The sequence below is a fragment of the Hemitrygon akajei genome, unplaced genomic scaffold (genome assembly GCF_048418815.1).
Source record: "Hemitrygon akajei unplaced genomic scaffold, sHemAka1.3 Scf000069, whole genome shotgun sequence".
NCBI lineage: Eukaryota > Metazoa > Chordata > Chondrichthyes > Myliobatiformes > Dasyatidae > Hemitrygon > Hemitrygon akajei.
In genome coordinates this window covers 1,421,086-1,444,708 of record NW_027331955.1, presented here as the reverse complement: position 1 = coordinate 1,444,708, position 23,623 = coordinate 1,421,086, and the positions used below count along the sequence as shown (strand labels likewise).

The 23,623-nt window shown below is 42.6% G+C and overlaps 1 protein-coding gene across 3 annotated transcripts in view; it reads left to right on the top strand.

The window, feature by feature from the left end:
• Nucleotides 1–19,039: 19,039 nt before the first annotated feature.
• The window catches only part of LOC140722102 (uncharacterized), a 36,198-nt gene continuing 31,614 nt past the window's right edge, over nucleotides 19,040–23,623 (top strand). For 2 of the 3 annotated variants that reach the window (XR_012097530.1, XM_073036892.1), the window contains exons 1-2: nucleotides 19,040–19,175; nucleotides 20,598–20,748. The gene's annotated coding sequence lies outside the window, so the exon portion shown is untranslated. The remainder of the gene's footprint in view (nucleotides 19,176–20,597; nucleotides 20,749–23,623) is intronic. The other variant, XM_073036894.1, reaches the window with a different exon arrangement.

Here is a 23,623-nt window from a genome sequence, read left to right as displayed (position 1 = left end):
GGGCAGAGTGCGGGTATCTGGAATGACCATTAATTCCCTGATGCTCTTCCTGTCTCTATAAGAATGGGGCATTTCTACCGTCTCCAATCTGTGACCTGGCTCAGTTTGACTCTCTCCATTGGTATTATTCCCTGTTCCTGCTAAGCAGTATGGGTGCCTGGCCCCACAGTAACTGAAACAGTCTCACGCAAATTGTCTTTGTGGATGTGCATCTGGGATTTTCTTTTATGTATTATTAACCGAAAGTGCTACAGTTTTAACACCATATAAAAAAATTCCTGCTGAGATGAATGGTTGGTCTGCACAGCTGTTAAAAGGGGTTAGAGTGAATTTTTGTAATATTTCAGGTTCTTGTAGAAAAGTACAACACAGAAACAGGCCCTTTGGGCCATCTAGTTTGTGCTGAACTATTTAAACTGCCACCCCTACCATCCAGGTACCAACACAAACCTCTTAAATGTTGAAAACATGCTCGTATGCACCACTTGTGCTGGCTGCTCATTCCACAGCCGGATGACAGTCTGTGTGAAGAAGTTTCCCCTCATGTTCCCCTTAACATTTCACCTTTCACCCTTAACCCATGGCCTCTGGTTGTAGTTCCACCCCCATCTCAGTGGAGAAAGCCAGCTTGCATTTACACTATCTATGCTGCTCTATCACAATCAAATCTCCCCTCAATCTGCTACATTCCAAGGAATAAAGTCCTGACCTGTTCAATCTTTCCTTATAACCCAAGTCCTCCAAATTTGGCAACATCCTTGTGAATTTTCTCTGAAATCTCTGAATCTCTTTTAAATCTTTCCTGTAGGTAGGTGACCAAAACATCACACAATACTCCAAATTAGGCCTCTTTTACAAGTCAACATAATATCCATCTATTGTCAGTATTTGGTTCATGAAAGCCAAAGGGCTAAAATCTTTTTTTTCCGTCACTATCTAACTGTGATACCACTTTCAGTGAATTAAGGACTTGTATTCCCAGGTCCCTTTCTTCTAAAACACTCCTCCGTGCCCGACCAGTCACTGTGAAAGACTTCCCTTGGTAGGTCATACCAAAGTGCAACAACTCACACTTGTCTGCATTAAATTCCATTTTCCATTTCTCAAACCATTTTTCCCAGGGGGTCCAGATTGCACTGCAAGCCATGATAGTCTTCCTCACTGTCCACTACCCCCAGTCTTGGTGGTCATAAATCTGCTAATTCAGTTAACCACACTAACATCCAGATTACTGATATAGATGACAAACCACAACAGATCCAGCACTGATCCCTGTGGCACACCACTAGTCACAGGCCTCCAGTCAGAGAGGCAACCATCTGCTACCACACTCTGGCTTCTCCCAAAGACAGTGTCTCATCCAATTTACTATCTCATCTTGAATGCTGAGTGACTGAACCTTCTTGACCAACTTCCCATATGAGACTTTGTCAAGTGCCTTTGTAAAGTCCATGTAGACAACATCCACTGCCTTGCCTTCATCCACTTTCCTGATAACTTCCTCGAGAGACTCTCTAAGACTGGTTAGACATGACCTACCATGCACAAAGCCATGCTGTCTATACTTAATCAGTCCACATCTATCCAAATACTTATATTTCCGATTCCTGCACATACGTTCCAGTAACTTTCCCACTATTCACCACTCCGTGGGTTTGGAGATTTCCCTTGAATTTCATAGAATCATAGAAATCTACAGCACATTACAGACCCTTTGGCCCACAGTGCTGTGCCGACTATGTAACTGACTCTAGAAACTGCCTGGAGTTTCCCTAGCGCATAGCCCTCTATTTTTCTGAGTTCCATGTAACTATCTAAGAGAGTGTTAAAAGTCCCTGTTGTATCCGCCTCGACAACCACTGCTGGCTGTGCATTCGACACATCCAACACTCTCTGTGTAAAAAACCTACCCCTGACATCCCCTCGGCATATATTTCCAAGCACCTTAAAACTATGCCCCCTCCTGTTAGCCATTTAACGCTGGGAAAAAATCCTCTGGCTATCCACACACTCAATGCCCCTCATCATCTTATACACCTAAAAAAGGCTCTAAGCATAAACAAGGAAATTATACATTGCTTTGAGGATTTGTTAGAAGTAAACAAAATTATGAGGGTATAGATAGGGTAAATGCAAGCAGCTTTTTCCACTGAGGTTGGGTGGGACGACAACCAGAGGTCATGGGTAAGTGGGGAAGGTGAAAATTTAATGGGAACATTTGGAAAAGTTCTTTGCTGAAATGGTCGTGAGAGTGTAGACTGAGATGTCAGCACTAGTGGTGAATATGAGCTCGACTTCACCATTAAGAGAAGTTTGATTGGTACCTGGATGGTAGGGGTATGGAGGGTGATGATCCCAGTGCAGGTGGTTGCATTAGAGAGCTTAAATGTTTTTGGCATTGACTAAATGGGCCAAATAGCCTGTTTCTCCACTGAACTTCTCCATGTTTCTGTGACAGAGAAGCTGGCCAAACTTGTTTGGAAGGGAAAAGGTAGGAGTGACAATGGAGCAGCAATGGCTGGAGTTTCTGGGAGCAATTCGAGAGCTGAGTGATCGATACATCCCAATGACATTGCAGCATTGGAAAGGCAGCAGGGCACAACCGTGGGTTAAATGAGAATCCAAAACCAACATAAAATCAGAGGAGAGGGCAAACAAAAGAGCAAAAGACCATTCGGAAGCTTTTAGAATCCAACAGAAGACAACTAAAGGAAAGTCAGATGAGTTCGGGAGTGGAATTATGAAATGGTTGTCATTAATGAGTTTTGGTTGCACCCAACAGTCCGCGGCATTTAGAGGAACGAGATATCCAGGGCCTCAATATCTCTTGAAAACCAAGATTCCCTGCACTAGTTACCATTCAACTTTTATTTTGTCAGGCACGTACAAACTCTACACCCTTAAAATTTCACTTCTGAAGAACTCCCACTTACCAAGTATTCCTTTGCTAAAAAACATCCTGTCCCAATTAACGCTTGTCAAATCCTTGCAAATATCATAAAAATTGGCCTTTCTCCAATTTAGAATCTCAAGAGAGGCCCAGGCCTCTGTTTTTCTGTATTTACTTGGAATCTCATGATCAGTAGATACAAAGTGTTCCCATACACTAATTTCTGTCACTAGCCCTAGATCACTTCCCAATAGCTTATTGCACACTTCTACATCGGGAATTTTACGTACTGATTAAGGTAGATTTGATAAGCTCTACCCCATCTAGTCCTTTTACAGCCTAGGAGTCCAGTCAATAAATGGAAAGTTAAAATCACTCACTTTATCAACCTTTGTTTCTTGGCATAGTCCATAATCTCTCTACAGATTTGTTCCTTGAAATCCCTCAGACTGTTGGGCGCAAGCAAGTCCAAGTAATGGCTACAATATCATAATTTCATGCCCTGAGGTCTGAACGACATCTGTTTGGTGTCAAAAAAACAACCTTGCCCTCAATGTCACTGAAACAAAGGAGCTGGCTGTAGACTACAGGAGTAATGGGGACAGGCTGACCCAGGATCTGGGGTTGAGAGGGTGAACAGCTTTAAGTTCCCTGGCATACACAACACCGAGGATCTCACCTGGTCTGTACATACTGGCTGTGTGGTGAAAAAGGCACAACAGCACCACTTTCACCGCAGGCGGTTCAGGAAGTTTGGGATGGGGCCCCAAATACTAACAACTTTCTACAGGGGCACAATTGAGAGCATCCTGACTGGCTGCATCACTGTCCGGTATGGGTGCTGTATTTCACTCAGTTGCAGGACTCTGCAGAGAGTGGTGCGGACAGCCCAGCGCATATGTAGATGTGAACTTCCCACTATTCGGGACATTGACAAAAACAGATGTGTAAAAAGGGCCACTGTGTAAAAAGGATCATTGGGGACCAGAGTCACCCCAACCACAAACTGTTCCAGCTGCTACCATCTGGGAAACGGTACCACAGCGTGAAAGCCCGGACCAACAGGCCCAGGGACAGCTTCTTCCACAAGGCCCTCTGATTGATTAATTCATGCTGATACAATTGTACTTTTATTTATCCTGACTGTCCTGTTGTACATACTATTTATTATAAACTATTATAAATTTCACATTGCACATTTAGACAGAGATGTAACATAAAGATTTCTACAACTCATGTATATGAAGGATGTATGTAATAAATTCAATTCAATTCAATTCACCCTCTCCACTATCTGTTCTGTCATTCTGGCTCCAATCCTCCCTGCAACTTTAGTTTAACCACCCACCCCACAGGGAAGCACTAGCAAGCCTTGCCACTAGGATATTAGTCCCTTTCTAGTTCTGTTCCCCTAACTAACGAATCCCCTATCACCCCCTTTGACTTTCCTCTGCCAGGTAATCCCCCCCATCAGTTTGTAAAGTGTCCACCTGTTGTTGTATGAGATGGCAACAAGAGTACTCTGTGATGGCTATTTAACCTCATTCTCCTTCCTGACTCTCACCCAGTTTCCTGTGTCCTGCACCTAGGGTGTAACTCAACTCTCTGCACGTCATACCTATCACACCCTCCGACGCTTGGATGATGCGTAATTCATCCATTTCCAACTCCAACTCCTTAAAGTGCAGCTGGATATATACCTTCTATGTGAGGGCATCAGGGACACTGGAGGTCTCCCTGCCTTCCCACCAATGTCCCCTCTAATTTGTAATGACCAGTGTGTGCAAAAATCTTGTGCTGTACAATTTTTACCCAGTGACAACAACATGCGCAAACTGAATTTTATATAGAGAAGTATTCATTTCAACAGCGAGCAAATCACTGTCAGTAAGAACTTTGATCTCCTCTGGGCTTGATTGAGTTCATCTGCACTCTCATACAACCTATGTAACAGGTTAACACCTATTTGTGATTTTCTTGCTAAATGATGCTTTAAATTTCAGATTTCCAAATATCACTCCACTTCTTCTCCAGCAACTCTTACATCACCACAAGACACACAGTATTGTACATAAATAGTTCCCCTGAAGTCTCACCCAGGTGACTGACGGTGGTGAACTCAGTGATGGTAATGCCAATGAATATGAAGGGAAGGGCGGTACTCTGTCTCACTGAGTCTGGCACATTTGTGATGTGAAAGCTACTTGTTGGCCAGGGCAAAGGTGTTTGATATCATTATGTAGCCAGACAGAATTGGTGGAAGCATGTTCTCACTGGTAGAAAAGTGCAGACCGAGAGGAGGTAGAACAAGCAATGCAAACAAAATGCTGGAGGAAATCAGCAGGCCAGGCAGCATCTATGGAAAAGAGTACTAATGCTGAATTCCTCCAGCATTTTGTGTGTGTAGCTTGGATTTCCAGCATCTGCAGATTTCCGCTTTGTGATTGGAGGTAGAACAAAGATGATTTTCTCAACTGGTGATGTAAAAGATTTTAGAGCCATAGAATAGAACACTACAGCACAGTACAGACCCTTCAGCCCTCCATGTTGTGCCGACCCATATAAACTTTAAAAAAACGAACTAAACCCACACTACCCCGTAACCCTCCATTTTTCTTTCATCCATGTGCCTGTCCAAGAGGCTCTTAAATACCCCTAATGTTTTAGCCTCCACCACCACCCCTGGCAAGTCATTCCAGGCACTCACAACCCTCTGTGTAAAAAAAAACCTTACCCCTGTTGTCTCCCCTAAACTTCCCTCCCTTAATTTCGTACATATACCCTCTGGTGTTTGCTATTGGTGCCCTGGGAAACAGGTACTGACTATCCACCCCGTCTATGCCTCTCATAATCTTTTAGCCCTCTATCAAGTTCTAGACCTTTCAGATTATTTCACGTTTCATAAAGATTGAAACAGAATAGGCTGAAGCACACCGTTCAAAAGTGCTGGCTTTCAATCCACGGTGCATTGACTCATAACATTTTTTGGGTGTATGTTTGTCAGAAACACATGCCACAGATTTCCCATCAGAAGTGCAGGTAAATTCTGGACCTGATTTCAAATGAACCACTGAGCACTCTAAAAAAAAGGTGCTGCAGAGGCCGATTTCTCCCTTGTGCTTTTATTTTTAGTGTGAACTATGTAACATTGATGGTGATTAATGATCATTACTTTCAGGTGACAGCCCTCCAAACCTGTGACTAACCACAGTAAAATTTAGTGAACCTGCCATGATTGGGTCTTGGGTGTCGGACGAGCAGATTTTCTGTATTATTAGATGTTCTCATATTAGTACATCATACCTCACTTCCAAATCACTGTTTTTAGACATCACATTATAGAATGATGCATTCCACATAACCTGCAAGTTTAAAAGAAGCTCAGAAAATAAGGTCAAAGTAAGTTTCAAAAGCATCTGGGAAACAGAAACGTGCAAGTTTAGAGGGAGCAGAGATACCTGACTGACCTGCATGAGGTGTTGAGCTACCTAAAATGCATTCTTGAATGTATAATGTAGATTTAAAGCAATAATTTGATTTAAATTATTTTATTAAATACACATTATCTTGGATCTCTTAATCACAATTCACATTTAATGTAGGATTAACCTTTCTACATTTGGATAACTACAATTTTTGTTCTTTTCTTTCGAAAAATGCAGTCACATCATAACACTATTCAAACTTCGGACCCAAAGCCTTTTTCCCAGGAAAAAATATACTATAAACTTTTTGCTATTTAAAATTGGTAACATTTATCAATTCATGCTATTGTTTAAAATTAAATTGCTTAACTCCCTGAAGCAAACTTGTAAGTTCACTAGCTAATAAAGATTTGAACAAAGAGGATTGTATATTTTACATACAAAGCAGCATAATATCAATGCTCCTACATCATAAATTGGGAGATGAATATACACATCCCAAACTTATTAGGTATTTGGACTCAATTTTTCCCACAGATGGTGAACTGCTAATCTTGACTGGTTCATCAGCCACAGCCCGGAGTAGATCTGAAGGGAGGTGGGGTGGTTTGTGTATTTGCGGCAGTGCTGGGAGGAAAAATCAGCATGAATGATGAATGTCTTTAATGTCCCTTCCTATAAAATGCTCTACAAATGTTTCACACTTATTTGACCTTGAGCTTTTTTAAAAACCATATTACACTTTAGTCAGGATTACTTAGAATTTCAAAATCTATTTTCCAGCAAAAATAATAAGTGGGAAGGGGTATAATTTAAAGATCCTATATATTCAGTTTAATCCACCCCATTCTAATGAAATGTTTATTCAGTTATTCATGCTATTGACAAGGCTCTGAATAAAGCAAATGAGGACCAATAGGTGTGGTCCATTCTTACAACCAGTTCGATGGCATAATTTTAAACTCACTTCTCCATGTCTTCACATTTAGGAGCAGAATCACAAGAAGAGGTGGCAAATGACCAGGTGGTAAAAGCTCTCATTTCCTTTCCAATTCTATTTGAAAGTACTGTCTTAGTCTTCAACAATACTGTCCTGTGGATATCCAGTAAGTGTACTCTGGAAGTCCAACCCAAAGTAGAATCCTTGCTAATCTACAATGCTAGCACTGTACCTCACCATACTTTATGTCTGGTAATTTAGCCAAGATTCCTATTTTCTAATCACAGGAAAGACTAAGTGTTAATTTAAAACAAAGGCTAAGATTTAAACTTTCATCTTATGGTGATGATCATCTAATGTTATACTGCTTTTCCCTATATAAAAGGGGTGATAGATAAGTTTGTGGCCTAAGGTTGAAGGAGTCAATTTTAGAAAATCTAGCACATCTATTTTTCAACATAGTCCCCTCCTACATTTACACACTTAGTCCAGTGGTCGTGGAACATACGTATCTGGGACCTCCAGAAAGTGTCCACAGATGGGTTTTGTTCCCTTTCTCCCAGTTCCTAATCCTTGCATTTAGATAGGTGGAGCTCAGCTCTGTCTGAGAGATCCATCGGTTTCCATTCCCTCATCAGCCGGAAGCTCCCCGGGGTCCGTGTACGGATCGTGGGGCTGAGAGACAGGGAAGAGGGCAGGACTGTCCCGGGATTGCAGGCCACGGTGTCAGAAATTCACAGGAATCGTCCCGAAGTCGGAGTTTAAGATAAAAACACAGAGAATCGCTCTTACCTGCATCCGACATTTTAAAAGCCTTCTGTGTTCTGCACGCATGCGTGATACTCGGGGACATCATCAGCCTGACGCCTGCGCAGTTCATCAGTTCTTCAGTGCCTGACAAACATTATTACCGCAGGGACCTATGGGTAATAACGGTGCCATTAAACATTTCTTGAAGCACCGGTTCAATGTCCATATCTCATTTTTTTTCGGGTGTATCGAAAAAATCTGCAGCTCTTTTAACGCAGAAAGCGGCTCACGTAAACAATGTACTCAATATCAACGTGTATCTAATGCCAAAGTAAAATGCAGATATAAAACAGGAGATTCTGCAGTTGCTGGACATACAGAGACGCTCACACACAAAATGCTGGAGGAACTCTGCAGCTCAGGCAGCAACTAAGCAGCGGAGTACACAGTCTAGGTATGCTGAAGAGGCTCGGTCTAAAAGTTGTTTATTTATTCCTCTCCACAATTGTTGCCTGATCTTTTGATTACCACCAGTATTTTGCAGAAACTAACCATCTTTTTTTTTGGGTCAACCAGTTTCCAAATTTTTCTGATCTTCCTTTTGTAGCCATATCCTGCTGGTCTGTTTCCTCTTCCTCTTCCTCCTCGTAAACTCTAGACCATTCTCTCTCTGGAGCCCCAAAGCCCTGACTCAGGCTGGCAAATCTTTGGTTTCTGATTCTGCAACACCGAAGTTTCACTTGCTAGTCTGCTGTCAGACTTTAGAGGTACATTGTGTTGCGAGATCGCAGATTCGTTTACTGTGAGTGTCGCTTTAAGTGCCTGCGTGAGGCGGGGCTGTGACGTCACACACGCGCTGCAGCAGAGACAGTGGGGGGCGGGGGCGAGGGAGAGGAAGAGAGAGAGAGTGAGAGAGACTTCAGCTGGTCACTGCTATGCCCAAAAGATTGGGTTGATCATCGGCACGCAGTGCACAACGGATGTGTGACTGTCACTTCGTATCATCCATATGTGTGGATTTGTTGGAGTATCCTGTGGTATCACTTTTGTTGGCACTTACCTGGAATCGGGGTGTTCTGTGGTAACGACTTGAAGACGATATTCCTGCCACTGTCACCTGGTGATATTTCTAAGTGGATTTCGGAACGAATCGACGGATAAGATCTTCGGCGACTGTTATTTCGTTTACCCAGCGTGGAATGTGTGTGGAATTCTTCGTAATTGCCTTCTCTCCACAACTTCGTGTGGATTTACAAATCTCTCCTCTCACTCATTTATTCCGTGGATTACTGAACTTTTCCACTTTATCATCTTAAGAATTTAAGCATTGTTTCTCAAGCTTGATAGTTCGGGAGCTGTATATACGCAAATAAACTGTTTATTTCATTTAATCTTTTATATTTGTAGCAGATACTAATGAGAGTGGTTTTAACATCGAAACCAGACTCCATTAGTGATCTGTTGCTGCTGGTACGTAACAATTGCAACAACCCAGCTGTCTGAGGCACAGTCCTTTAAAATTGGTGAAAATGACCCAAAACGTTGAAAAGAGCGGGGAAGAAGGAGTTTAACCAACTTCGTCCAGAGCCCTGAAGAACGTCTCAACCACAGTGAGCTCATCGTCTTATTCAGCCCGGAGAAAATCATGCAGGGAATTCATGCAGGTATATAAGATGATGAGAGGCATTGGTCGTGTGGATAGCCAGAGGCTTTTTCCCAGGGCTGAAATGGCTAACACGAGGGGGAATAGGTTTAAGCTGCTTGGAAGTAGGTACAGAGGAGATGTCACAGATCAGTTTTTTAAGCAGAGTGGTGTGTGTGTGGAATGCACTGCCAGTGACGGTGGTAGAGGCGGATACAATGGTGTCTTTTAAGAGACCCTTAGATAGGTACATGGAGCTTAGGAAAATAGGTGGCTATGCGGTAGTTTAATTCTTGGCAGTTTCTAGAGTAAGTTACATGGTCGGCACAGCAATGTCGGCCAAAGCGTCTGTAATGTGTTGAAGATTTCTATGATTCTATGAAATACAAGGGAAATCTTCGATCCCACGGAGTGGTGACTAGTTGCAACCTGTCACACAGGGAGAGTGAGAGGGGAACGGCAGGGGTAGATTTTCATAAACTGATATGGAACAGAAACATGGGTAAGGATCTGATGGGCCGAGTGGCCTCTCTCGTGTACGTTTTGAGTGTGATAGAGACAGTAAGTACCTGACACACGGGATTTGATAAAATCTGATTTATCTTTCACAGATCCACTGTATTAAACGCCAGTCTAGTTTAAGTCTAACATCAGCAGAACAGACTCCTCCAATGCTCAGTGACCAGGGTTCAGTCCTGGGTGTGATGAGCAGCCGCAAGAACTGCAGAATCTGACAGTAACAGTCCCTCATGAACCTGCAGCTGCCTTCAGTCACCGTGATGGTTAAACATTTAACACGGAGCTGATTTGAACTTCCTCCCTGATGTGAAGTTGCTGGTGTTGCAGCAGCTGTGATGATTGAGTAAAACTCTTTGCTCACTCCGGACAGAAATGTGGCCTCTATTTATTGTGAACTCACCTGAGCATCACAAGGTGGGTTAACTGAATGAGTCTCTTCGCACACACGGAGCAGGTGAACGGCCGCTTCCCAGTGCGAAGTTGTCCGTGTATCTGCGATGGCCGGATGAACCCCTTCCGAAATGAGAGTCAGTGAATGACGTCACGGTGCTATAACGTCATGGCAATGTATCCAATCAGATCACTGACATGGACACGTGTTCGAGCTCTCCTTTTAGCGAGTGAGGCGCTGCTTTCTCCAGCATCTCCGCCTCCACATTCAAGGATCGGCGGCATTCAAGCGCTGGTGAACTGACAGATACAGCGGAACTAACGAGCTGTTGTGTTTGTGAGTCCCATAGACAAATCCTTTGACTTTTCTACACAGTTAAAAGTTTACAAAGCTTGTCAGTGGATGAAGGACAACATTTCATTTTTCAAAATGTTCTTGAGACGAGCGGGGTAATTTAGTGAAGGTTTATAACCTTCGTTATATAACGCAGCCATGACTTTTTTTTATACATAAAACGTTCATTTAATACCCCGGGCAAATAATCAACGACCAGCCTTATCTTATCATCTTCAAAGTTAATCATACCTAACGGACAAGATGGCGAATTATAGTAACTTTTCTTTTCAAGAAACGCAATGATCACAGGTGGAGGTTTCTGCTGAGAAGAGGATTTAAACACTGGGGCTCGGTGTGCCCGGGCTATTCTAGGCGGAGTCTCCAAAACATCAGAAAACATACGAGCCAACAGCTTTGCAAAAAATTCTGAAGGTCGATTGCCTTCGACCAACTCAGGAAGACCCAAAATACGTATATTGTTCCTTCTTGATCTATTCTCAAGGCAACAATCTTTCGTCTTAGAGATTCAACGATTTTCGATTGTTTATCTCCGAACTTCCCCAACTCATCCGTCTTAGTATCGAGTCTCGTTAAAGCATCTTCATGTTCCTGAATCTGAGTAGTCTGTTCCTGCAAAGTGTTTTGAATAGTCTGCAGCAGAATCTCAATTCGTTTAAGCTCTGTGGTAACCTTTAAACACACATCCGAATGTGGTTCAGACGTTTCGCTCTGAGCTTCCGAATTAGCTCCGCAATAGCTTCCACAGTCACAGAAGGATCCTCTTCTTTTTTCCAGAAGTTTTAGCACGAGACATCAACGCAGATTGGATTCAGTAACTTAAAAAGAACGAAGCTGTTCGAGAAACACGTCTACTCCATGCAATGCCATGAGGGGAAGGACAACATTTCAACTCAGGTAATTTTAGTCCCCATAGTGCCTTCTGATAAAAACACTGTCACAGCTCCAAACAATTTGGAGAAATAATACTTCATCTTCAAACTGACCGCAGTTCCGGCATCAGGGACAATATCAAACTCTCTGCTTCCCTCTCTGTATCAAAATGGATCATTCCTCCCCTTCATCAGTCTGTGACTTGGCTCAGTTTGTCTGTCTCTTTCGCATTCTGAGCATGCTCCACACACCGACTGAGATCACATTTTATTTACACGGCTGTGATAGAGACTTTCTGATTATTATGTCCCTCCCGGCATTTGACGGTGGTAAATTCAGAGTCAGCAATGCTATTGAACATTGGGAGTAGGTGATTAGGCTTTTTCGTTGGAGATCGATAAACTGCCGGTAGTGTGTGGCTGGATGAGTGGGTCGTTTTCAGACTGGAAGGAGGTAGCGTTTGGAGTACCCCAGAGATCAGTCCCTGACCACAGTTGTTCACAGTTTAATGTCCTGGCGGAGGCAGCGAGATATAAGGTGCCCCAGTCAGCTGCTGACGCAGAAAGAGTGGAGTTGGGGGAGGCTATTCACATGCAATTTCGTAGCTTTGCAATCAGTACATAGTGCACTGTGGGGCTGCAGTGGCGGGTTCCAATCTGCTAATTAGATTTGCTGAACAGTGTCGATGATCAGAGGGATCGCAGACTCCAAGGAGGCGGGGCATTGACGTCAGTCACAGGCTGACAGCGCTGACTGTGGACTGAACCATAAGAGAGAGAGAGCGATCTGCAGACAGGCAGTCGGCCAGTCTAAAGAGAGAGAGAGAGAGAGACTGGAAAAGCTGATCGCTTCAGTTAGTCGCAGCTGAGGCTTGAAACTCTCCTATGCCCACAAGAGTGGGTTGATCATCGGTACACGGAACCACAACGAATGTGTGTGGCTGTCACTTCGTATAATCCATAGGAGTGGATTTTGGAATATCTTGTGTTAACCCTTGCCTGGGTATGTTGTGTGGTAACCCCTGGAAGACGGTATTCCTGTGACAGGTCATTTTCGCTGATAACTCGTATGTGGACGGATTCAACGGATAAGAACTTCGACGACGGTATTTTGAAGTAACAGCCGTTTCTCTACGTTTCACCCTGGATTACAAATATCTCTTTCCCGTCATTTATTCCGTGGATTACTGAACTATCCTACTTTACCACCTCAAGACTCTGAGATTTATTCCCTCAGGGTGGATAGTCTGGGAGTTATATTTACACATATAGGCACTTAGATAGATAGATAGATAGATAGATAGATAGATACTTTATTCATCCCCATGGGGAAATTCAACATTTTTTTTCCAATGTCCCATAGCTAACTCGTCTAACAGTGTAAACTTTCCTTTACTTCGTTAAGTTACTATATGACAAGTAGATACTCATAAAGAAAGTGGTTTTAACATCAAAACCAGACTCCACTGTGAATTCTATTGTTGTTGGTTCGTTTCTAAAACGTCACAGTTCGTAACAACAGTTTTATAAAACTAGTTAGACCACATCTGGAGTGTTTCATGCAGTTCTGGTCTCCCCCATTCTCGGAAGGATGTCGGGGCTTTGGAGAGGGCGCAGAAGAGGTTTCCCAGGATACTGCCTGGATTAGAGGGCATGAGCTATAACGAAAGGCTGGACAACAGTTCAGTTCAGTTCAGAAATGAAAACAGTTCAGTTTCCTTCTGTGGTTCCAGAGCAGAAGCTCAGTCTGTCTAACATTTCCACACAATTAAAATGGGGAATTTGTTTATTATCATCACGTACTGAGCTACAGTGAAAATCTTGCCTGACGTACCATCCACACAGATCGATACATTACAACAGTACATTGAGCTGATATACGACAGAACAATAACTGTAACAAAGCATTATGGCTGCAGAGAAAGTGCAGTGCAGATAGACATATGGTGCAGGGTCACGTCGAGTTACATTGTGAGGCCGAGTCCATTTTATCATTCATTTGGCTGATAAACACAGACAGGAAGCTGCCTTTGAGCTTGTCATTACTAATAACTGCAGGTCTTCTTTTTTTCTCACTTCCTCGTGGCACTAGACGGGAATGTCCATTAAGCCCTTTAATTTTTGAAACTTGTATTGGAGCCTTTATCTATAACACTACGTGAAGCTGAAAATATTTTCGGTATCTCTATGAATGGAACCATACATAAGATTTCTCTTTATGGAGATGATCTTTTGGTTTTTATTTCAAACCTTGAGGAATCAATTCCTAATCTTTTGGAAACACTTAAAGATTTTGGTACATTTTCAGGATATAAACTTAACTTGAATAAAAGCGAATTGTTTCCATTAAATGCCCATGTTAGTATATATGATGATATTCTTTTTAGAATTGTTAATACATTTAGATATTTAGGTATTATAATTACTAAAAAACATAAAGATCTCTATAAAGCGAATATAGTTCCTTTATTGGACTCCATGAAGCAGCTATTTTCTAGATGGAATCCACTTACTTTTTCTTTAATAGGTCGTATTCATGCTGTGAAAATGATGATTTTACCTAGATTTTTATATATTTTCGAAAATATACCTATCTTTTTAACTAAAAAAATTCGATCAAATTGACTCTCTTATTTCTTCCTTTATTTGGACCAATAAGAGACCAAGAATTAATAAGTATCAATAACACAAATCTAAAAAAGATGCTGGACTTGCACTTCCTAATTTAAGACTGTATTATTGGGCTGTGAAAATTAGACAATTATGTTTTTGGTTATATTGGCTTGATAGGAACCAAAAATCATTATGAGTTGATTTGGAATTAAAAGCTGTTAAACAATTTTATTTAACTTCAATTTTAGGAGCTCCATTACCTTTACAGCTCTCTAAAATTCCAAATTTAAATCTTTACCCGGTTATTAAACAATCCCTACGGATTTGGGTTCAGTTTCGTTTTTTAAAAAATTTTAAACAATTTAAGTTGTCCAGTTTTTTATATCGAAACTTTTCATTTAAACCTTCAACATCTGACCCAATTTTTCTCCTATGGAAAAATAACGGGATCCATTCTTTTACAGATTTATTTTGTGATTGTCGATTGATGACCTTTGAAGAGTTATTTAACAAATTTTCTCTCGCTCATACACATTTTCAGCAATATGTTCAGATTGGACATTTTTAACAGCAATATTTACCTAAGTTTCCATATTTACAAGAATCTGATTTGTTGGATAACATTTTGAAATCGAATCCCTTAGTGAAAGGTTCCATTAGCAGAATTTATAATTTATTTTTGTTACAAAAGGAGAACCTATCACTAAAGACTAAATAAGATTGGGAGAGAGAACTTAATATGGCCTTTGTTAATGAAGATTGGCTTCGAGTTTTGAAAAACGTAAATTCTTCTTCTGTATGTGCCCACCATCGTTTAATTCAATTTAAAATTGTTCACCGTTATTATTTAACAAAGGAGAGACTATCTAAAATATTTCCTAGTATAGACAAATGCTGTGATAGATGTAAAACTCAATTAGCTCTTTGTCACATATGTTCTTGTCATGTTCTTCATTAAAATCGTTTTGGAAATCTTTATTTTCGACAATTTCTAAAGCTCTGATAATTAATTTACAACCTAATAGATTGACTGTTCTATTTGGAATAGCTCCACATCATATTCAGGGTATTTCAGCTTCAGATCAACATGTAATTGCATTTGTTACACTACTGACAAGAAGGGCTATTTTATTAAAATGGAAAGATATTTCTTCCCCTACATTAATTGAATGGTTTTCTCAGGGAATGTTATGTCTTAGTTTGGAAAAACATAGAAGTAGAACTTTTGATCCTCGATTCGAATTTGAAAGAAGATGGGGTTCATTTGCCAAATATTATCATTTAATTTGAATTACTCTGTATGGTTTCCTTCCAAATTTATTTTTTTTATAAATACGAAATGGCGGTTGATGTTTCTTATTTTCATATTTAGATGATGGTCAAATGTGTGTAGTTATTGGATTTTTCCCCCTAGTTAGATGGGGTTCCTTTTTTTCCAAATACTTTTATATATATGTAAATAATTTCCAATTTTATATTTTACGATCAGTTTTTATCAGCTTTATTAATTGCATACATATTAATCTATTGAAGTTTTGTATCATTTTATAGCTGTACAAGATTCTGTACCAATAAAAAAGATTCTAAAAATTTAAAAAAATGAAAACGACTAAACAGTAACTGTAACAAAGCATTATGGCTGCAGAGAAAGTGCATTGCAGATAGACATATGGTGCAGGGTCACGTCGAGTTACATTGTGAGGCCGAGTCCATTTTATCATTCATTTGGTTTATAAACACAGACAGGGAGCCGTCCTTGAGCCGGGTGGTTCGCGCTTTAAGGCTTTTGTATCTCTTCCCCGATGGGGGAGCGGGTTTGCAGCAAGAATGTCCAGGTTGTGAGGATCTTTGAGTACATAGCCTGCTTTTCCGAGGGAGGGGAAGTGTAGGAAGAGTCCATGGAGTGGCGGTTTGTTTCTCTGATGTTCTCTGCTCTCCAAAGTTCTCTGCAGTTCCTTGCAGTCATGGGCAGAGCAGTAGCCATACAAAGGCGTGAAGTATCGACAAGGAGCTCAGAGACCTCGGCCTTCACCCTGCTTTGTGTAGCTGGATCCTGGACTTCCTGTCAGATCGCCGGCAGGTGGTAACAGTGGGCTCCATCTCCTCTGTCTCTCTGACCCTCAGCACATATACCCCACAGGAGTGACACCTTGCCCTCTCCTTTACTCTCTGTGCACCCATGACTTCCATAGCCACCCACAGCTCCAATCTGCTAATTAAATTTGCTGTCTATACTACACTGACTGGCCTAATCTCAAATAATAACGAGGCAGCCGACAGAGAAGAAGTCATCACCCCGACAAGAAAACAACATCTCCCTCATTGTGACAAAAAGACAGGAGCTGGTTGTGGATTACAGGAGGAATGGAGACAGGGACCAAATTCAACATTTCCAAGTCTGTTGTTGACACAAAATGCACATTTTAATATTGATCATGAGACAATGTATTTTATATATTGTTAATGACTGAAATCATATTTACAGATTGTTACTGACAGAGAATCGTATAATTTGTGTTCCGTGTGTTATCTGAATGTACTTGCCTGTGATGCTGCCACAAGTCAGTGTTTCTCTGTACCTGTACCTTCCCGTACTTGTGCACTTGGCAGGACCTGAGAAATCTCAGTGTGATTTGATTAGTGATGATCATCTTGGCAGCTCGGTAGGTCGAATGTATGAGACAGTACACTGTTAAATGCAAAACCCTGAACAGTGTCGATGATCAGAGGGATCTCAGATTCCAAGGAGGCGGGGCAATGACGTCAGTCACAGGCTGACTTCGCTGACTGTGGACTGAACCATAATTGAGAGAGAGCGATCTGCAGACAGGCAGTCAGCCAGTCTAAAGAGAGAGAGAGAGAGAGAGAGAGAGAGAGAGAGAGAGAGAGGGAGAGAGAGAGAGAGAGAGAGAGAGAGAGACTGGAAAAGCTGATCGCTTCAGTTAGTCACAGCTGAGGCTTGGAACTCTCCTATGCCCACAAGAGTGGGTTGATCATCGGTACACGGATCCACAACGAATGTGTGTGGCTGTCACATCGTATAATCCATAAGAGTGGGTTTTGGAATATCTTGTGTTAACCCTTGCCTGGGTATGTTGTGTGGTAACCCCTGGAAGACGGTATTCCTGTGACAGGTCACTTTGAGCTATAACGAGAGGCTGGACAAACTTTGTTGTTTTCTCCAGAGCGGCGCAGGCTGGGGTGAGACTGGATGGACGTTTATAAGATTACAAGCGCAACAGATAGAGTGGACAGACGATATATTTTTCCCGGGGGTTGAAATTTCTAATACATTTAAGGTGAGAGGAGATGTGAGCGGCAAGTTTGCTTCTTTCCACAGACTAATGTGAAGATCACATTCCTTAACTTCTCTAGTGCCTTTAACACCATCCAGCCCAAGATCTTAAGGTACAAACTAACGGAGATGGGAGTAGACTCTCACATGGTGGATTGGATAGTGGACTACTTGACAGATAGACCTCAGTATGTGCGGTTGGGAGACTGTAGGTCTGACACGGTGGTCAGCAGCACAGGAGCGCCGCAGGGAACCGTACTCTCTCCGGTCCTGTTCACCCTGTACACATCAGACTTCCAATATAACTCGGAGTCCTGCCATGTGCAGAAGTTCGCTGATGACACGGCCATAGTGGGGTGTGTCAGGAATGGACAGGAGGAGGAGTATAGGAAACTGATACAGGACTTTGTGATATGGTGCAACTCAAACTACCTGCGTCTCAATATCACCAAGACCAAGGAGATGGTGGTGGACTTTAGGAGATCTAGGCCTCATATGGAGCCAGTGATCATTAATGGAGAATGTGTGGAGCAGGTTAAGACCTACAAGTATCTGGGAGTACAGTTAGACGAGAAGCTAGACTGGACTGCCAACACAGATGCCTTGTGCAGGAAGGCACAGAGTCGACTGTACTTCCTTAGAAGGTTGGCGTCATTCAATGTCTGCAGTGAGATGCTGAAGATGTTCTATAGGTCAGTTGTGGAGAGCGCCCTCTTCTTTGTGGTGGCGTGTTGGGGAGGAAGCATTAAGAAGAGGGACGCCTCACGTCTTAATAAGCTGGTAAGGAAGGCGGGCTCTGTCGTGGGCAAAGAACTGGAGAGTTTAACATCGGTGGCTGAGCGAAGGGTGCTGAGTAGGCTACGGTCAATTATGGAAAACCCTGAACATCCTCTACATAGCACCATCCAGAGACAGAGAAGCAGTTTCAGCGACAGGTTACTATCGATGCAATGCTCCTCAGACAGGATGAAGAGGTCAATACTCCCCAATGCCATTAGGCTTTACAATTCAACTGCCAGGACTTAAGAACTTTTTAAAGCTATTATTAATGCTTTTTGAGTTAGTTCTTACTGAGTTAAGTATTGTATGTAATTAGTTTTTGCTACAACAAGTGTATGGGACATTGGAAAAAAGGTTGAATTTCCCCATGGGGATGAATAAAGTATCTATCTATCTATCTATCTATCTATCTATCTAATGAGTAGCTAGAGTCTCTGCCTGGGGGGGGGGGGGGTCGCCAATCCTGACACGTGATCCCGTTTGCCCCTCCCATTTAACCGCAGATAGGCAGCATCTGGCGTCTGTTTCCGAGGCCCCGCCTCCCGATGATGTAATAATCTCTTCGCGCATGTTCACAGTCTCCGGGTGGACGGTGTTTTCCTCTCTGCTCACAGCTGAAGTGGGTCGGCTGTGTGTTCGTGAAAGACTTTCGTCTCTTCCGTCGGTATCTCTGTCTGCGGGCCGAAGATATCACTTTCCCATCGGTGAGTATTGAGACCGATCCCGAGCGGGGAGATCCGATGTTGACCGTGAGCCCCGAACTGTGGGCCAGGAATTCATTTGTTTCCCAACTATCTGGGCTCGTCAGAAATGTGTCGACTTCACTTAATCTGCATTGAACGATCCAAACCAGGAGCCCAGGCTGTCTGTTTCCACAGAATTGAAATGGAAGTCCCGCCGTCAGGTCACGTGAGGCTGTGTGCCGCAGATTCGCCCCGCCCTCCGCTTTGTGACGCCAGATCACGTGGTGTGATTTTGGCCGCTGAGTCCCATTAACTTCCCCGAACTCGCCTCGTTTACTGAGGCTTCTCGCATTTGGCCTGGAGCTTTATGGCTGTTGTGTCTTCTCCCGGAGTGGGGTGGGTGAGAAAGGAGAACGTCCCAGGTTGTGGGGATCTTTGGTTTCACTGCCTGCTTTACCGAGGGACTGGGAAGTCTAGGGGGAGAATGGTTCGAGCCTCAGCTCCCCGCAGTAGAGCTGAGCCATACATTACTCCTGCACGTTCATAGCCCAGCGAGGGCGGTCGGTCCAGTATAGACAAGACAAGATCTGTATCCTAGGATCTGTAATACAAATTTCCTGAAATGGTCCTGTTTTCACCTGGAAATGGAGTGATAGTATAACAGTAAAGGAAGCACAACTTTTCCCTGTAAATTATCCTGGAACCGATTTGTCTGTTATTCCTGGAAATGTGTACAGTGCAGTCGTTGCTAATGAGGTTCACATGAATAATCTCAGGAATGATCGGATTTATATATGAGGAGCATTTGATGGTTCTGGACCTGTGCTCAATGGAGGTCAGAGGGGCGGTGGGGGTGGTGGAGGGATGTATGGTTAAGTAAACCTACCGAATGCTGAAAAGCCTGGATACAGTGGACATGGAGAGGATGTTTCCATTAGACAGAGAGTCTGTGATCTGAGAGCACCGTCTCAGAATAAAGATGCTTTCCTTTAAAACTGAGATGAGAAAAAATTTTTGGCCACAAGATGTCTGATCTGTGGAATTTGTTGCCGCAGAATTTGTTTGAGGCTGCCATTTGGGTATATTTGTGAAGATTAATATACTGATGATTGCTGAGTAGTTTCAGGGTTACAGGAGGAAGGCAGGAATATGGTGTTGGAATAAAAATTGGCCATGATTGAATGGCTGAGTGGTGGAGCAGACCAGATGGATTGAATCACCTAATTCTGTTCCTGTGTCTTGTGTCTTACCATGACTGAATGATGGCTCCTTCTTATCCCATATTGTTTTGTGATGTGTGAGGGACAATTAAAGATTGTTCACTGACATCATTATATTTGCCAACGTTTAAATTTCAGTGAGTTTTGTTCCTAGTAACATTCAGCAGATACGTTTGGTCCTCCTTTTCATTGTTAACGTGCTTCATTATCTTTCATGTTTAAGTTAGACCTGCAAAGAGAGATTTATTGGAAGAAAAACCACGACTGAAGACGAGGGAACAGCAACAAGTGAACCAGCCCGAGGATTGAGAGCATCAACTGGAGAGAACCCATCTGACTTGGAGATTCCAGTGATTCAGTCAGGAGAAAGTTTGGTGAGTCTCATTTACTCAAACACTGGTCCTTTAGACATTACGTACCTGTACAAAGGAAGGTAGGAAATAGTTGGGAGTGAGACTGAATGTGCCCAGAAGAACCAGTTATGCCAGTACCAGTCAGACTCAGTTATGAAGAACCCCCCCCCCAATTTTCCCTTTAAACTTTTCACCCTTCACCCTTAACCCATGTCCTCTGGTTTTTTTTCTCCCCTAGCCTCAGTGGAAAAAGCCTGCTTGCATTCACTCTATCTATACCCATCATAATTTTATACATCTCTATCAAATCACCCCTCATTCTCCTACGCTCCAGGGAATAAAGTCCTAAACTATTCAACCTTTCTCTGTAACTCAGTTTCTCAAGTCCTGGCAACATCCTTGTAAACCTTCTCTTGCACTCTTTCAACCTTAGTATTATCCTTCCTGTAATTCAGTGACCAAAACTGCACACAATACTCCAAATTTGGCCTCACTAATACCTTATACAACCTCACCATAACATTCCAACTCTTATAATCAATACTTTGATTTATAAAGGCCAATGAACCAAAATCTCTCTTTACTACCCTATCTACCTGTGATGCCACTTTTAGGGAATTTTGTATCAGTATTCTTAGATCCCTCTGTCCTAGTGCACACCTCAGCGCCCTGCCATTTACCTTGTATGTTCTACCTTGGTTTTTCCTTCCAAAGTGCAATACCTCACACATGTCTATATTAAACTACATCTGCCATTTTTCTAGCTGGTCCAGATCCCTCTGCAAGCTTTGAAAACCTTCCTCACTGTCCACTACACCTCCAATCTTTGTATCATCAGCAAATCTGCTGATCCAATTTACCAAATTATCATCCAGATCATTGATATAGATGACAAATAACCATGGACCCAGCACTGATCCCTGTGGCACACCACTAGTCACAGGCCTCCACTCAGAGTAGCAATCCTCCACTACCACTCTCTGACTTCTCCCATTCTCAATTCCCAATCAAATTTACTACCTCACCATGTATACCTAGTGACTGAATCTTCCTAACTAACCTCCCATGCGGGACCTTGTCAAAGGCCTTACTGAAGTCCACTACATCCACTGCCTTGCCTTCATCCACTTTCCTTGTAACCTCCTCGAAAATCTCTAATATATTTGTTAAACATAACCTACCATGCACAAAGCCGTGTTGACTCTCCCTAATAAGTCCCTGTCTGTCCAAACAATTGTCAATCCTATCTCTTAGTACTCCTTCCAATAATTTACCCATGACCAACATCAAACTTACCAGCCTATAATTTCCTGGATTACTTTTTGAGCCTTCTTTAAACAATGGAACAACATGAGCTATCCGCCAATCCTCTGGCACCTCACCCATAGATAGCTACTTTTAAATATATCTGCCAGGGCCCCTGCAATTTCAACACTAGTCTCCTTCAAGGTCCGAGGGAATACCCTGTCAGGTCCTGGAGATTTATCTACTTGCCTCAAGGTAGCAAGCACCTCCTCCTCTTCTATCTGTATAGGTTCCATGACCTCAATACTTGTTTGCTTCATTTCCATTGACTCCATGCCAGTTTCCTTAGTAAATTCAGACACAAAAAAATCATTTAACATCTCCCCAATTTCTTTTGGTTCCATACATAGCCGACCACTCTGATCTTCAAGATGACCAATTTTATCCCTTAACTATCCTATTGCTATTAATATACCTGTGGAAGCTCTTACTATCCTTCACCTTGACTGCCAACGCTACCTCATGTCTTCTTTCAGCCCTCCTGATTTCTTCCTTAGGTATTTTTTTGCACTTTTTATACTCCTCAAGTACCTTATTTGCTCCCTGTTTCTTACACATGTCATACATCTCTCTCTTCTTTATCAGAGTTCCAATATCCATCGAGAACCAAGGTTCCTTATTCTTATTCACTTTGCCTTTAATCCTGAGACTTTGTCCCTAGGGTGTCCTCATGGGCTGTCCAGAAATGATTTCAGCTGGTGACAACCCTGTTTTCCCCTGTGGGGTAACCCTTATGTGGAATCGGGCTAATGGTCGGACCTTCAACCAAGTGGGTCCAGTCTCCGCTGTTAGTCTGGCCAGTTTACTCTTCAGAGTGCCATTGGCTCTTTCCACTCTGCCAGCGGCCCGTGGGTGGTGTACAAACTGGAATTGTTGCTTGATAGCTAGTTTGTTACATACTCCTTCATTTACTTTCACCATAAAGTGTGGGCCATTGTTGAACTCAGCATCTCTGGCAGGCCATACCTGGGAATTATTTCCCTTAATAATACCTTCACAACAGTCACAGCAGTATTAATGGTAGTTGGAATAGCTTCAATCCATCTACTAAACACATCTATAATAACTAAGCAGTATCTATAGCAATGGACTCTAGGCAATTCAATAAAATCAACTTGTAGACACGAAAAAGATCCACCTGTCAAGGGAGTCGTACCCGGTGTGCAGGGTACAGGATACCAACCATTCCCTCCTTTCCCAGGAGTGTACAATTATGTATATAATCGACCAGTATTGGTAAAAACTGTATAGGAACACAAACCTGTCCCGCTGGGGTGATCCAAAAACCCAGGTCGGGGTCTTTCTGGCACCCCATCTGGGACCACAGTTTTCACTCCTCCTCAGAGGCGTCCCCCTGAGAAGAACAAAACTCGAGGTAGCTGTAGAGCGGTGAGTAAGTTGTTTACAAAGGTGGCATTACTAATGGGGTGGCCAGAGGAAGTCAGGAATCCCCATGTTCCCAGAGAGCCGTGTAGTCATGCACAATTCCAAATGCATAACAGGAGTCTGTGTAAACGTTCCCACTTTAGTCTGTTGCTGGGATACAGGCACGAGTCAGAGCAAACAGCTCAGCCTTCTGGGTGGAGACAGC